Source organism: Spea bombifrons, chromosome 5 (assembly GCF_027358695.1).
Source record: "Spea bombifrons isolate aSpeBom1 chromosome 5, aSpeBom1.2.pri, whole genome shotgun sequence".
NCBI classification, from domain to species: domain Eukaryota; kingdom Metazoa; phylum Chordata; class Amphibia; order Anura; family Pelobatidae; genus Spea; species Spea bombifrons.
In genome coordinates, this window is record NC_071091.1 from 10792505 (window position 1) to 10804461 (window position 11957).

At 38.6% G+C, this 11957-nt stretch overlaps 1 long non-coding RNA gene across 1 annotated transcript; it reads left to right on the top strand.

Annotated features, from left to right (window-relative positions):
• Window positions 1–428: 428 nt before the first annotated feature.
• Window positions 429–987, top strand: LOC128496754 (uncharacterized). Its single transcript, XR_008354255.1, has 2 exons — window positions 429–494; window positions 529–987. It is a non-coding gene; the product is annotated as an uncharacterized LOC128496754 (long non-coding RNA).
• Window positions 988–11957: the final 10970 nt, after the last annotated feature.

Consider the following 11957-nt stretch of genomic DNA (forward strand, 5'->3'; position numbering starts at 1 on the left):
TTGTGCCCAAAGATTCATGTTTAACCCTTAGAGAGCTGCAACGTACGAGTAGCATATGTAATTAGCTGTCTAGGCCCACATCGTCATCTCAAATGAGAATGCCACTGTTAAGATTTAAAGAGAAATTCTAACTGATTTTGTTACTAGTATCACATTTATTTTTTAGTGTTCTTTTCTATCTATTCTAATAATTATTATATAGTATTATATAATATAATTATGACCGATGCATATTAGTAAGTTATATATGTCCTAGCTCTGTTGTCTAATAAAATGCTCAGGAATGGACAGAGGATTAAAATCGGCTCTGGCGCTTTAAGGCCAGCAGCTGTCATATGATGTGCATTGGCCACCGGCTGAATACATGTGGCTACAAACTACACTCCTACGCTTTTGAACTGTGTGCCAATAATTGTACACGGGAGGCCCCACTCTCATGTTCACATGTTACAAGCTATTAAGTGTGTATGAAGAGCGATTATGAGTATTACGAGGTTTGCAATGGGTGGTGTAACAGCATACATATAGGGATCCTAAAAACTTTGTGCAGTGCCTTACCTCTGTCGCTGAAAGGGCATGCAAGACTTCCATTATATGTAAAAGCCTTGCGTGTACAAGCAATCCGACGGACGAAGAAAGAATGCTGCCGATTTGATCATTAGAAAAACATAAACACACGCATTTCTATAAATATGTATTTTTTATAATAAAAAATGGGCAAAGGAGCTTTTGTGGAATACAACTCACATAACTCTCAGCTGGAGGGTTAAACATCATGCTTGTGGAAATGTGTATTCTATGCCTAGATTGTGTTTCTATACTGTAGTTATGGCATATAATCTATTTTTGTGTGTCTACCCGGTGATATGTTTTGTATCGTCACCGACACGGGCTTTGTGTGCAATCTGCATGTATGTACAGCCACGTAGACACGGTTCTCACACCTAATAGGATCATATAACTGTGTTTACAGATTGCAAAAAGAAATATATATGTATGAACCCCGCTTAAAATCTGTACTGTGGGGATTATTTCTGTCCCGGAGATGAATTTTTAATGTCTAATAAGAAAAAGCACAAGCTATCGGTAGTTTTAATGCGTCGGTCAGGAACGGGAAGAGATGTGTTACGGAAACAGAATTTGATGGCAGATAAGAACTGTTCAGTCTGCCTGTTTATCTAGATATTTGATCAGCGCTCGGTCGCATCTTGGTCTCATGGATATGCTTATCCATTGCGTGTTTAAATTCCCATATTCTATTAGCCTCAACCTCTTCTGCTGGGAGGTTGTTCCACTTCTATTTATTTTTTTCTTTATATTATATGTGCTTATGTCCCGATGTGATACAACTGTTATTATCCAACCAATGTCCCGTCCTCATGTTATTTCTCTGCTACTCACCCCCACCCTTAACTAATCAACAGAGGAGAGATAACCTAATATACAAGTATATACAAGTATATTGGAAGCCAAGCTTGTGTGGTATCACGGGGTCAGTTATTATAAATTTTTGTTCTTAGGAATGATTATTAATGACATTATTATTTTTTAATAAGTTGGGTTGTCAGTTCTACACATCTACCTATAAGAGCCATGATATATGTGTTATATGGTATATGTTGGGCAGTTACTGGTGGGAAGGTCATGTTTAAGTGCTAGACTGCACTCAACGTTTTACCAAATCCTTTGTTTTTTTTGAGATGGAAGGATTAATTTTTCCCTTTTGAACCAAATATGTGCCTTTTAAAGAATCTTGAATCCGACCGACTTAGTCCTTTATTGTTATATGAATCATAGTTCCGTATGGCACTATATATTTGCTGATAACCATGTAATGTTTAAAATTATAGCAATTCTGATCTGTGATCATTCAAAAATATGTATTTTTTCCATCTAAAGCCAAATCAATGAAACTAGAAATGTAGTTAGAGTATATTTTCATATAAAACAAACAAAAAGCAACAAGCAAAACGATTCTCAGAATATTTGTCATTATATTTCAAATATTTATATATTTTTATTTACTTAAGAGTTGCCTAAATTTAAGTTTATATGATCTTTTTATTGCATATTCCCACTATATCTTGGCTTTGCACGGTAATTCTTGGGTTCTTTCTGTGGATAAAGATACTTTTCATAAGCTAATAGTTACATTTGCCAAGTGTTATTGTCGCTGTGCTATAAAATGATGTCATGGTTCTGTGCTTCTTGTGATTTACATAATAAAAGAAAATGCCCAAATTGTTTGCTTACCTGCTCCGACATATGTTAATTGTTAGTTTATGATGATCTTAGATAACAGAGATTTAGTAGTAAACATGTAAACAAAAATGACCCTAAACAGACATTACTTTTCCCAAATCCTGCATTGAAGGTTCTCTACACTACATAAACGTATGTAATGACAGATTAGCAGGAACATTCCATCGGTTGCTATGGTAATAGCACCACATTGCAAACTTTGCACCTAAATATTTTTTTTTATATACAACCCAAAGTACGCTCCACAATAATTTAACACGCTTAAAACTTTTAATGATAAAATCACATGTGAGTTTCGGATGTCTGAGTCCCATAAATGCGAGCTGATGGATTAAATGCGGTTATAAAGTGAACTGGTGCCTGCGTGGGAAATACTAGACTTGTGAATTCATTTTCTTGTTTCCATGGCAACCCGGACAAACGAATGGGATTTCCAAAAACGAAACTTTTTTTGTAAGTTGTACGAATTTTGTTGAATACAAAAGCAGGAACAAATAAAGTTCGTTGAATACAAAGAATATACCCCCCCCTTCCCGAAAGCGAACACAAACTTCCCGCCGGCGCCCAAGTCTAGTAAGGAAGGAAGTTAATAATTTTTGCACGGTTGTAGAGCTTTAACCCATATGGATTAAATATTTTTCTGTATATAATATTTTAACGAGCTGTTTTGCTACCCTTTTCTTCCCCCACTTTACGTAGAGCCATAAATATAATTTATTTGTATTAGTTGTTTTTATGTCTTCTATATGAACTATATTTTGTTTTATTACTTTCATGTAATTATGCATTGTAGTAGATCCCGGCAACCTATGAATTAAAAATGATAATAAATAATGTACTTTTAGCCACGCAGATTGGCAGCTAACAAGGCGTTTTGTAATTAGACCTCAGGGAATACATGTGCTAAATTCCAGCTCAGCTCAAGTTGAAAGATTTGCTACGATTCTTTAAACGTGGTTCTCTCTGTTATAGGAAGACATCTTCATAAACTTTAAAATGTTATTTCAAAAAAAAAAAACCTTGGTACAGTGAATATAAAAGTCTACACACCCCTGTTAAAATAACTGTGGCTGTGTTCAGAATTAACCAATCACGTTCAAACCTGCCACATTTAAAGTGACTGATCCCAAATAAAGTTCAGCTGTTCTAGTAGGATTTACCTGACATTTGCTTAGTTGCATCTCAGAGCAGAAGCCATGGTCTGCAGAGAGCTTCCAAAGATATCAGTCAGGAGAAGGGTACAGAAGAATTTCCAAAGCATTAGACATATCATGGAACACGGTGAAGACAGTCCTCATCATCAAGTGGAGACAATATGGCACAACAGAGACATTACCAAGAACTGGACGTCCCTCCAAAATTGATGAAAAGACGAGAAGAAAACTGGTCAGGGAGGCTTACAAGAGGCCTACTGCAACATCAAAGGAACTGCAGGAACTTCTGGCAAGTACTGGCTGTGTGCTACATGTGACAAATCTCCCGTATTCTTCATATGAATGGGCTATGGGAGACGGAAGCCTTTTCTTACAAAGAAAAACATCCAAGCCCGGCTGAAGTTTACAAAAACAAACACCAAGTTCCCCAATAGCACGTGGGAAAATGTGTTATGTCTGATGAAACCAAGGTTGAACTTTTTGGCCATAATTCCAAAAGGTATGTTTGGCGCAAAAACAACACTGCACATCACCCAAAGAACACCATACCCACGGTGAAGCATGGTGGTGGCAGCATCATGCTTTTTTCTTCAGCTGGGACCGGGGCCTTAGTCAGGGTGGAGGGAGTTCTGAACATTTCCAAATACCAGGCAATTTTGGCGCAAAACCTTCAGGCATCCGTTAGGAAGATGAAGATGAAGAGGAAGTTCACCTTTCAGCACGACAACGACCCAAAGCACACATCCAAATCCACAAAAGCATGGATTCACCAGAAGATGAACGTTTTGGAATGGCCCAGCCAGAGTCCAGACCTGAATCCAATTGAACATCATTGGGGTGATCTGAAGAGGGCTGTGCACGGGGGATGTCCTCGCAGTCTGACAGATCTTTTGCAAAGAAGAGTGGGCAAATATTGCCACGCCAAGATGTGCCATGCTAATAGACTCCTACCCAAAAAGACTGATTGCTGTAATACAATCAAAAGGTGCTTCAACAAAGTATTAGTTTAAGGGTGTGCACACTTATGCAACCAGGTTATTGGGAGTCCCCCCTCACATCAGCTCTATCAAAATGAAATAATTTTAACACCATTAAACTAAATATATATATATATATTAAAGAATACCTACTACACACTCATGCAGGATCCGTGTATGTAGAAGATCCTATTTAAATTAATATTAAACATATGTACTGTTTTAGAGGTTTGATCTTGAATTAGAGTCGGTTCCACTGCTGAGACCTCTGTGTTGAATTAAGAGGTTAAACGAGGGACCCGTCGTGCTTGTTGAATTTGTTTTTGCAGTGTTATGGTGTTTGGATTTACTTCTGATCTTTAATCAAGACAGTCATCTTTCCAGGACAAGTGTCTGCTTCAAACTCATGTTTTCCAGAGCGGCTGCAGGCTTTCTGAGTCATCTGCTCCTCCTTTAGAGAATTTGTCATTTTTAAAGGATGAAATCAGGTGCAGGAAGTTCTGTTTGCAGTACGAGGAGTAACGGTTCTGCGCCTTGTTGGTTTTCCCCCTAAGTAGTTATTTTGGGGGTCATATTACATTGTTTATCCTCATGAGATGGACTCACCTGTGGCGAGTGATAGAAAAGAACGGAAGGTGTATTCCCGATGGTCAAGACACCATGACATCATAACCCATTGCTCATTATCAAAAGGGGTCTCGCAAGGCAAAAACTGTGAAAAAATTTAGGTTTTCAACACATAGATATATACGTGCTGTTAGTCACCATTCATGAGCGCTTTGCAATTGTTTTCCTTTATTATACTTGAGGGAAATTTTGAGGTGCGGTGGTCTGAAATAAAAAAAGTGAATGGGGGGTAAAATTATACAACGGAGGTCACAAAAATGAGTTTTTAGTAAATATTAAGGCATTTGATCTTTGCTTTTCCTAAAACTATGTGGACACCCATGACTTTCTTATGGACATAGCGCATGTTGTTTATTTCATGAAAAGACGGCACGGTTCACACAAATGTAGCTATACATTATGCAGGGCCAGCTCATCCTTTCTTTCAGGAGAGATACACTCGGGTTAACCCTTCATAATGCATAGTGAAGTTGCTGAGTTGAGGTGTCCAACTCTTCTACAAACTTCCGGCCTAATATTCAGGCTCGTCACATTGAAAAACTTTTAACAGTCTCAATGGTCCAAGGGCCGTCATTTCTACAACCCATAGTGATTTTACAAAATAATATTATCCAAACATCTAACGCTCTTGTAAGACTCTGAGAATTCTATACAGATACCTGCCATACTCTATAGCCCCCCCGGTAAATACTCATGTAATAGCCAATAACAAGAAAAGTAACACTCTACGAGTCATCATTCATCAGCATCAGTCATCATTCATCCTTCGTCATTCTGCGGCAGGAATCTGGATAACACGGTGAGGGGATTCTATTAATCAATAGATATATAACTAAATGTCAGTATGTTTTATCAGCATAACTATGGATATAGTTATTTCTACAGGTTGTTTTATATCCTCCATTATATATCAGCGACATTTGCATTTTGTTTTTTATACAACAATAAATTGTTGTAATGGAAATTGATCGTTGAACGATGGGCTTTTTGTTTGTGAATTTATCACATATATAGAGGGGTCTATAAAAACCTGAAAACCTGTTGTCAGAAATAAGCCAGTGAGCCTAAAACGTAAGGAGGACTGGAAATACGTGTTTATTTTTTTAGCCAGTGGGTTGATATTTCGGTGGCTTTATATTACCAGTTCCAGTGGAACATCATGGCACAGAATATCAATGTGAAAATAGTGATACATTTACATTGCGATCCACGGCTATGGTATGTTGAAGGAGAAAGGCCATGGCAATGGCCATGCTGCTCGAGCATTAAGTACAGCGCTGGACACAGTAAAGCAAAAAAAAAACGAGTAAAGGTCTTTTATCTGCAGACTTGGAGGCTGTCATTACTGTCAGTCGTGTGATATTTTGGGTGGCTTTACCAACTCAAACTCCACACTGAGCTGATTCCTTATGGCCATGCTAATGAAGTCCATTTCTCCATAATTATTCAGAGAGTCAGGCTGGGTGATTGAGACTGAGCCATTCTATTGCTTACAGGTTGTATGAGAAGGAGTAGACTTGTGCATGGCAAGCAAAATCGACCAATTTTTTGTTTTGTTCTTGCTGTGTTTGTTTTCAGACAACAAATTGTCACAAACAAAGGGGTGTCCCTGCCATCTTTTAATCTTTTAAAGCAGCAGCAGTGTTTCAAGGCTTGGGGAGAGATCCAGACTTGATGTTGCATTGCTGGAATGCCAGCACCAGCAACACGAAACCAATGGTAAGACACATCTAGCTGCATATTAGGTGACTGAATTTCTCAAAAAACTGGATGAATGGATCCTTCAAAGTAAGGAAGGCGATCAAGAAGAAGCAGCAGTAGTAGTAGGGCACTGAGCTGGCACTGGCAGACATATACATCCAGCCCCATGGCACAGAGAGTGGTTGTGGTGGCACTGCTAGTTGTTTTAATTATTGCTTCATCATAGAATAGCTTACAACTAATCTTTGCCTTTGATCCCACCAAGGCACCCAAACATGAACCCTCTGTAGGTCCTTGGTAGTGACTCAAATTGCACCTCACTTCCGCAGGTGGGGTGGAGAATATTTGAGCACTACTACAGCCGAGTGTTCGCTAACACTAGCTGGGACTAGTATACTATAATAGATCATCTGACTTTAGAAATATTTTCATCTGGTACTTGTAACTAAAAAAGGTCATGCGAGTAAATGGTCCCCACAAACACACGTGTAATAAGCCTTAAAAATGAAAAATTAGATCCTGATTAATGCTCCTCTGTTCAACAGCTCAACATAGAAAAAAAAACTTCAAAGTTGCATTACTTCTATGATTTGGGGGCTTATTTGTTTCATTTTTAAGCAAGATATTGAACCCCTCTTACTCTTCCACATATGACATATGCTTGGTTAAAATAAAAATGTAAAAATATGTTTTGTTTAAATTGGTTTTCACTCTGCATTTGGCTGAAAAGGCATTTTTTTAAGTGGATACCGTGTCCATAAATTTATTTTTGGTTAGATTGAAATCTTGCAGGACTTAGAAGAAACCATGATCCATATTTGGTGCAAAGTTTTTAAATAAGAGCAATCAGTGGCAATGTTCCCTTTGTTGCTACGGCAATTGATCCATATTTAGAAATTTGCCCTAGAATTGTACTTTATAAATATGGCCCGAAGTCAACATTTCGTTCCCGTTCCATTTAAATTCATGTTTCATAGAAATCCCTTAAGGTTATTATGAAAATTTTTATTTAATCCGATTTATATTTTTCCTGGGAGAAGAAAAATGTTTGAGTAAGTTGCTATAGCTAGGAAATGTAACAAATATTTGTCCGGTATCAAATTAGCTTGATATATTCCATGTTTGGGTTTGTCATTATGTATTTAGCTGTCAAGGTTTGTTTTGAGAAATTACGGGTAAAAAAATAAAGCTACCGCGGCCATTCTTTGTGTGGCAAATCCAATGCATTTTCTCTGCTTGTTAATGAAATCATTCTGAAATGAGGGCATGGAGGAGGTAACGGGGTTAAGCCTTGGGTGCTCTGCCCAAAGGACGCTGTCATGATGTTTTTCCTATCTATGAGCAATGAAGCGTATGCAGGGGATTGGGGCAGGAATCCTAGTTCCTCTAGGACACTAGAACCCATAGGCAGACCCCTCTTAGCACACGTATTCCTTGTGGTCTAGTGGATTTTTATGTCTCAGATGGCACAGACTTGCGTGTTCTGTCTCCCTTGAACCATACTCAGCCTCTGGGTGCTGAACGCCAAGACATGACGTCTTATCCCATTGCTTAATATCAAAAGGCAGCTCGCGGTTCTCAGTATCAGAAGGAGGCTCGCACGGCAAAAATGGTGGGAAAAAAAAAATGAACACACATAGACTTGCATTTGATCTTGGCTTTCACCCATGGAAAACATGATGTGGACACACATGACTTTCTCATGTACATAGAACATCATGGTTTTTTTTCATGAAAAGGAAGGTTGTGAACCTGAAAGGTCACCCAAATTTACCTGTACATTATGCTGGGCCAGCTTACCCCTTCGTTTAGGAGAAACACATCCGAGTCAGCCCTCCATAATGAATAGTGAAGTTGCTGAGTTGAGTTGTCCAACTTGGACTTGTGAATACTATCAAGAGCCTTTTTTAATGAAAGTACTCGAGTAACTGTTATTAAAGATTAAAGGCCTTGTTTAGCCCTGGAACTGAAATTCATTCTTTAACTAGTTAGTGTCACAAAAGTAAACATAATGCCATAGAATTTAAAGGGTTACTTTATTATCCCATACAGCTACTTTGTAAGTACTTTAATACATGCTCTTTGTCTGTAGGAAAGACGGTAAAAAGTGTCCTTGCCTTGCTAAAATCGGGTTTTATTGGGATTATCCCTTTAAGTAGAAACTGACTTGGTGTTATCTGGTGGTATTTGAAGTGGGCTTTCTAAACTAAGAGGTCCTGGTCTCTGTACATAGCAATGAATCGTTCCAAATATTACGCTATATTAAACCATGCATTACGCAAATGTGACATTAACACTTTATCTGCCAACATAGCTAATAACATATGCTAACTTGGCACAGAGGATCATGACATCTGTTGAGCAATTTATTTGTTGGCCATGAAAGGTAAGCTAAAATGTATTTTTCCATGACATTAATAACTACTGGCACGGTTGAAAGAAGTCTTTAGAAAGCCAATTTATTTGTAAGCCGTGCAAAAGAAATGTTTGGGTGCGGGGCTTTCAAGCCTCAGGGATATCAATCATTGTTTGACAAAACATTGTTAGATGAGCAGGTGTTTGATTCCGTAGGAACTGTCTTTGAACTTTAGCGCTTCAGCTGATTGAGTGCCACAGAAGAGTCTGGTGGAGCCTTTGGAGCTGTTAAAGCAACAGTGAGTGAACATGGATGTCTATGTATACATGTATGTGAGCGTGGATGTGTATATGTAAGTGTGTGTGAGCATGGATGTGTATATGTAAGTGTGTGTGAGCGTGGATTTGTATATGTAAGTGTGTGTGAGCATGGATGTGTATGTGTAAGTGTGTGTGTGTGTGAGCATGGATGTGTATATGTAAGTGTGTGTGTGAGCATGGGTGTGTATATGTAAGTGTGTGTGTGTGTGTGTCAGCATGGATGTGTATGTGTAAGTGTGTGTAAGTGTGTGTGTGTGAGCATGGATGTGTAAGTGTGTGTAAGTGTGTGTGTGAGTATGGATGTGTATGTGTAAGTGTGTGTGTGTGTAAGCATGGATGTGTAAGTGTGTGTGTGAGCATGGATGTGTATGTGTAAGTGTGTGTAAGTGTATGTGTGAGCATGGATGTGTATGTGTAAGTGTGTGTAAGTGTATGTGTGAGCATGGATGTGTATGTGTAAGTGTGTGTAAGTGTGTGTGTGAGCATGGATGTGTATGTGTAAGTGATCATGTGAGAATGTACACCCTGCAAATGAGTTTTCTAAAGACCAATTAGCCTTTTAAACTTAAACTTTGATTAGCAAGCACTGTTTTGCAGTAATTTAGGTTATGATTAAAGTTAAATGAACGTTTAATAAAAACTAGCAAGTTTAAATCTGTGACAGTGACTAAATGTGTCATTTGGTCAAAACACTGCAGTGATTCCAAATGCTTCTGTCTTATCTGGATAATGTTCTAAAGGTTAATTGGAAAGTTTTTCACAGGGTCACACATTTTAATTTAATATTATTAAGAGGGTGTGCAGACTAAATATATTATTCATACAACCTAAAACAAGCTTTGTGTTATTTTGAAACTATTGATCTGGTTAACATTTGGATTCACTGTTCCTAGATTGACAATGTATTATTAATCTAACCTAATGATTCACATGCGTGTCTAGATTTAAGTTTCTCTATTAATCCTGCTGCAAATGGAATTATGCACTAGGCAAAGAAAAGTGCTATGTAACATAATTTAGGTAATATACCCCACCCTCAGTTAAATAAATAACCTTTTACTCCACCGCATACAGGGTAGGAGAAAGGGGGTGATTATCAACCCACTTGTTAATAGGGTGTCCTGGGAATCCTGGTTTTGTTGTTTTTTTTGCCTTTATTTATGAATCCACTATTGCGAGTGGGTTTGCGAGTTTCAGGCGAGGACATGCATGTTCTCCTTGAAGATGCCCTCTCTTGTAACTCACAACATTTAACAGGTATACGGTAAGTAATCTTAGTCTATACTCTATATGCTTATCTATCTGACAATGATTTAGCTGTGAAGTAAGGTCTCTAGTCCCTCTGGTGCCACCATCCTGAGCTGAGCGCTGGCACACGATGTCACATCCCAATGCTCCATGTCTTAGTCGCGCAACACCTTTTAGTACATCCCATGGAGACCTGTTCTGCATGGAGTTCTATAATGCAAATGGGCTGGTTGGGGTGATCAAGGATCACCAAAATCAGCAAAAATGGCAAACAGTTGGATACAATATATTACCATGTCTTTTTGTTTTTTAAAGGTGTTTGATCAATCCTTGCATACAAAAGCAATAAGGAACTTTGGACCATAGAACACTGTGCTCCAGCAAACAGGAATATCTGATTACCTTCAGACTTGCAGCCATGTGCTGATGAAAGGCTAAATGATATTCCTACGGCTGATGCAGACACTTTGTGCAGCCAGTTAACTGTCCTGTAGTTTGTTTTATATGAATAATGGCGGTACTTTGCATTCTGTGTGCGTCTGATGACTGCATCAGATGGATTAAGGGATAATATCTCTGTACGGCATATTTAGTGATGCCTGAAGCATCCGAAACAGGAGGGCATCAAATGTAATGTGGATGGGACAGACTGCATTAATATCTGCTCCTCCGACCCCTCCAGCTGCGCAGATAGAAATATGGATGTCTCACAAATAGTCAAGTCAGTCTCTTGACAGTGGAGTGAAGTTTATTATATATATGTGTATTATTATTATACCAGCTACCAGCAATCTGACCCCCTAAACCAGGGGTGTCCAACTTACCATGTGTAGGGGATGCTCCTGCACTGCCATTTTTTGCAGAGCACTGGGGTATGACATCATAGTCCGCATTAGACGCTGATCTAACCAACTGGCCTGATAAAAGCCGTGGTGCACTAGGGTGGCCATTTGGGTAATTGGTTCTTAGTAAAACGGCCCAGGGCCTGTTACTCTAGGCCCAGTCGAGTTAGACAAGACTATTCCAGCAAGCATTCTGTTCCATTTAGTTTAATTTGATTGAAAGTGACAGTTTATCTGTTTACCAACAGTGTATCTATACGATCATAGTAAAGAAATTACATTAAAAAGATATATTCATGCACTTTAATACATATGATAGCAGAACGTCCCCTTTAAATTAATGTTTTTGTCCCCCTAGTATAGATTAATTCCCCCAACTCCTTGGCTGACAGGAGATGCACTCAGCAGAACGCAGGTCCTATTCACTATCGTGTATGCGTAGTACACTCAATGCTAACCAGCTCCTGAGT